Here is a 5,327-nt window from a genome sequence, read left to right as displayed (position 1 = left end):
ACCATAATGTAACTAAACTAAAAATCAATAACAGAGCTAGGTTGAAATCCTAGCTTTCTGTTGATAGGTTGATTATGCCAAAGCCTTTGACTGTGTAGATCACAACAAACTATGGAAAATTCTTCAAGAGGTGAGAATACCAGACCACCTTAACCGCCTCCTGAGAAATCTGTATGCAGGTCAAGGAGCATCAGTTAGAACCAGACATGGAACAACAGACTGGTTCCAAATAGGAAGAGGAGTATGTCAGGGTTGTATATTGTCATCCTGCTTATTTAACTTATATGCGGAATACATCATGTGAAATCCTGGGCTAGATGAAGCACAAGCTGGAATCAAGATTGCCAGGAGAAATATCAATAACCTCAGATATGCAGATGACACCCCCCATATGGCAGAAAGTGAAGAACTAAATAGCCTCTTGTTCAAAGTGAAAGAGGAGAGTGAAAAAGCTGGCTTAAAACTCAACATTCAAAAAACAAAGATCATGGCGTCTAGTTCCATCACTTCATGGCAAATAGATGGGGAAACAATGGAAACAGTGACACTTTATTTTTCTGGGCTACAAAATTACTGCAGATGGTGACTGCAGCCAGGAAATTAAAAGACCCTTGCTCCTTGGAAGAAAAATTATGACCAACTGAGACAGCATATTAAAAAGCAGAGACATTACTTTGCCAAAAAAGGTCCATCTAGTCAAAGTTATGGTTTTTCCAGTAGTCATATATGAATGTGAGAGTTGGACTATAAAGAAAGCTGAGTGCCAAAGAATTGATGCTTTTGAACCGTGGTGCTGGAGAAGACTCTTGAGAGTCCCTTGGACTGCAAGGAGATCCAACCAGTCCATCCTAAAGGAAACCAGTCCTGAATATTCACTGGAAGGACTGAGGTTGAAGCTGAAACTCCAATACTTTGGCCACCTGATGTGAAGAACTGACTCCTTGGGAAAGCCCCTGGTGCTCGGAAAGACTGAAGGCAGGAGAAGGGGACGACAGAGGACGAGATGGTTGGATGGCATCACCGACTCAATGGACATGAGTTTGTGCAAGCTCTGGGAGCTGGTGATGGACAGGAAAGCCTGGCGTGCTGAAGTCCAGGGGGTTGCAAAGAGTCAGACATGACTAAGTGACTAAACTGAACTGAGGTTGAAATCCAAATATTTGTTAATCCAAATTTAATAGACATTGCCTGAGTGTTTCCCGAAAGGTTTTAGCAAAGCAAAGTCCTATGTATAAGAGTGTTTCCTAGAGGCAACTTCTTTCTTCAGAGCTGGTCTGGAGGACAAATGAGATTCATGAATGATCTCTTTGGTTCAAAGGCCTTAGAAAGGAAGTATTAATATATACAATAGAAACAGCATGGGATTTGGAGCTAACCAGTCGTGTGACATTAAGGAAAACACCTCTGTAAGTTTCACTATCACTTTCCCATAGCCAAGAATCACTCCTAAAGTCTCTAGAGTCTGACTGTTGGGCTTCTAATCCAGCCACCATCACTTACTAATAGGTGATCTTGGGCAAATTAACTAACCTCCTTGTGCTTCAGTTCATCACCAGCATAATAACAGCAACAATGATTCAGGTCCTGGTTTTCCTGGGACAGTCCTAGCTTATGTTTGTTGTTCTGCTATAATTATTAACAGTGTCCTGGTTTTGGTGATAAATTATATGCCCACCCTGATAAATAGTGCTAATATCTTTGAAGGTTATTGAGAGGATTAAGTCAGTTAATACGTATAAAGTTCTAGAGTGGTGCTAGGCAGTCAGGCTCGTATCTATCCCTTCAGTACATCTGAGTGCTTGCTATGGTCCAGATGTTTTCCTAGGTGCTAGGATCTGATGGGGAACAGAACAAAAACACACTCAGAGTCTGGCATAGTGGTTAAGTGCACGGGCTCTGATGCACTCCTAGAACATGAACCCTGGCTCTATTCTCTATTAGCTGTGTGATCTTGAGCGAGCAATTTTAGTCCATACCTGTCAAATGCATTGTTAGGAAGAGTGAATGGGTTAATATTTGCAGAACATTGTAGACCAATAGGTGGTTCATAGTAAATGCTATAGAATATTCGTTAGATAAATAAAGACAACTTACATTCCAAATGTTAGGAAGGTTAAGTACTTTGGTATATGAGATATGTATATGCACTTATACTGGAGACTTACCTTTTTGAACTAAAGTTGTTCATTCACTGATTTTCCAGAAAAAAAAAAAAAAAAAGCAAGACTCCTCCAAGGGTGAATGAATGGTTCCTTCATTTCTAGAGACAGAGACTTCCAGGAACTTTTAGGTGACAATTTTTTATAGCTTAATAAAAATACATATATAGTCCCATCACATTCTCACAACAACCAGAGAAAGTAGATATTATTAATAGGATTTGTCTAGGGAAACTGAGATTCAAAGACTTGCCAAGGTCCCAGAGCTTTGTGTCTTTTTGATCTAGTCTCTGGCAAAGTTTTAAGGTGAATTTAAGTGTTTGCTCAAGGATAGCGAGCAAGCTTCATTTGCCAGATCGGGCCAGGACCACATTGTCAAAGCCAATGTTCCATTTTCGGAGATGGAACAACTGTAGTAGTGAAACCTTGATGCGAACACAAGCAGTTGAGCTCCAGAGACCACTAACAGGAAGAAAAGAGACCCTGAAATCAGTGGATGCTGCGCATACAACTTCAGCCCTTACCTTCCCTGCGATGGGATGATGCACCTTCCCCGGGACGTCACCTGCAGCTTAGTTGTATCTAATCCTGTGTTTAAAGACCCTCCCACCCACAACTCCCAGGCTTCAGTCCATTTGATTTCACCCACCACTGTTTCCAACATTTGTAAACACAGCAGCATGTTGTTTTCTATCAAGAGACTCCAAACATTTCCAACGGTTAATACATGTGGGTCTAATTCAGGCTTTGCCGAACAAAACCGGATGACCATGACAAGTTTTATATGGCATAATATATGTGAACTGATGCACTTCCCAGTGCTTCTTGCCTTGTCCTCAACCTCTTGGAGTGTGCAAAGTGTGCCTGTTAAAGATCATAATCTAAGCGCCTTTTACTCTGAGTGCCTTTTTCCCTGGAGCCTTGAAAGTGCTCTCCACTAATGGCCTATAAAAGGATCTTCTTGAGACTGGAGATGGCCACTTGGGCTTTAAATCTAATGGCATCAGATTTAAACATTTTTGTCCCTGTTTTAAACATTCCTAATATCTTCAGAAAGAGACCCTGAAAAATGTGGAAGCAGCCCTTTGCAGGAACCCACCCTCAGTAGGAAACCCCTTTACTTGTTACTTTAGCAACTAAATTAACTAACTTCTAGACAAGGCACGCCAAGCTCTACTCATCTCTGGTCCAAGCACACTTTTCAGATCTTTTAATCATGCAGTACCTTGCCTAACTTGTTGGTTCTTTCCATAGATCAAAGAAGTAGAAATGAAGAATAAGTAACTAACAGATGACCAGACATCTTCTCTCGCTTCCCCTTCAGTAATCTCATGAACAAACTGTGTGACCAACTATGAACAAGACAGAATTTAGAGCAAGGTCACAAGAAGTCAATGAGCCTGCCTGCAGTGGAGGATGGTGGCGACACTGAGCCCCTGTTTCGATAATTCACTTGAGTTACTTCCCTTCTTTCCTTTAAAGCTTTCATGACCGAGCAGAATATTGGAAGGTGGTTTTGGGGGGAACATTGAGTGCCCCATCTCCCCAGATTGCCAGCATTCTGTTTAAAGGCACCTTTCCTTTCTGTCAACATCTGTGAATATTGATTTTGTAAGTGGTGAGTTGATTCATTCTATAACAAATGGACCACTTGTACCCTTTCTTATGTGCCCTAGGGAAGTCCTGATTTAGAAGATGCCCCTCTAACTCCAGCTGAAGCTGCAACTGTTGATGACATAACTGACTGTGGGCTGATGTTTAATATCCCTGAAGCAGGCCACAAGACTTTGACCCATCTCAGTCTTCTCTGGAAGAATGTGTTCTTTCACAGACCCAAAGGAGAAGAGTAAAGAGAGGAGATTGAAGACCTCAGAATTGTAAAGGGGAGGAAGAATCATGGATTCTTTTCTCTTTAAACATTAATCATTTAAAATGTGCAATTTTAAGGCTGCATTGATCTTCTTGACAGTCCTAAGAAAACTTTCTTTCCATTCTTAATTCTGTTTCTGGACTTCCTTCCAGCTATCAGCTAAAGCCAGAGCTGAAGTCCCATGAGAATTTCGTGCACTGCTAGAAATCCTATGAGTCACTCAGTGGACAGTTCTGAATTAATTGTTAATCTGCTGGTGGGTGTTACTTTAAAAAAAAAACAAAAAACAGATTGTGACTTTCTAACTCTTGAGAAGCCAGGCTAAACCACTTATGAGAGAAGGAAAAGAATAAGAAAACAAAAAATCTGAGAAAATGTGATTTCTCCCTGGAAGCCTTTCCTGTCTTTATGCCATGGGGAATAGTTGAACCATCAAAAAATCCATTTATAATGAGTGTTAGTGAAACCAGGAGCTTGGGGGAATAAATTGAGCAAAGGCAAGAGTGGCAAATCCTGATACATTTTGCAAAAGGGAAGACTCGGGATTTTTAAAAGTTTAAATACAACATGTCATTTATATGCTGCTGTAGTCATATGGTTCTATCTAAGGTAATTTTAAAAACAAATATTATAAGGATAAAGTCCTTTTAAAAAAGAAATATATATATATTTGTAAGAATGCCCTTTTTCTCTGGAAATTGACTACATGTCACTAGTCTTTATCATGCTGATTAATGCCTGATCAGTGAGAGAAATTCAAGGGTGAGATATTCAGTGCTGTCAGTCAACTGGCCACAATAGTATTTTCTCCAGGAGATTCAGTTGTTACTGTCCCCTGGTGTTGCTGCCAAGGAGAAAGTCCTACTATCTCTGTGCTTTGCCAGGGGCAGAACGAGCCTACTAAGAGTATTAGCAGAGCAGAGACTGGAGTTATATGCATGGAAGGGGTTTGATGGAGAGGCGATAGCTCCTAACCTCACAGAAACCTCCTCTGACTAGAGTTGTCTTCCTCCTCTAGCTCCAGAGCACCCAGAGATGCAATTTGGTTTTCCCTTTTGCAGTGAGACCCATCCAATTGGCCACAAGGTACTCCTTCTGCATTTACTGGTCAAACGCAGGGCAATTAGTCCATTTAGCGGTTCTAAAAATACTGTCATCTGAAGTTGCGTTAATAGAACATGTAAGAAAGCAAGATACATAGGACAGATGGAAGCTTGTAGGGCTTCTTGGCATTTAGGAGCAGAGGAATAAGTCAGGCAATCCTTAATAATCAGGTTTTCATTGTATCACTCTGTACT

The sequence above is a fragment of the Cervus canadensis genome, chromosome 3 (assembly GCF_019320065.1).
Source record: "Cervus canadensis isolate Bull #8, Minnesota chromosome 3, ASM1932006v1, whole genome shotgun sequence".
NCBI classification, from domain to species: Eukaryota; Metazoa; Chordata; class Mammalia; order Artiodactyla; family Cervidae; genus Cervus; species Cervus canadensis.
This window is presented reverse-complemented; position numbering follows the sequence as displayed.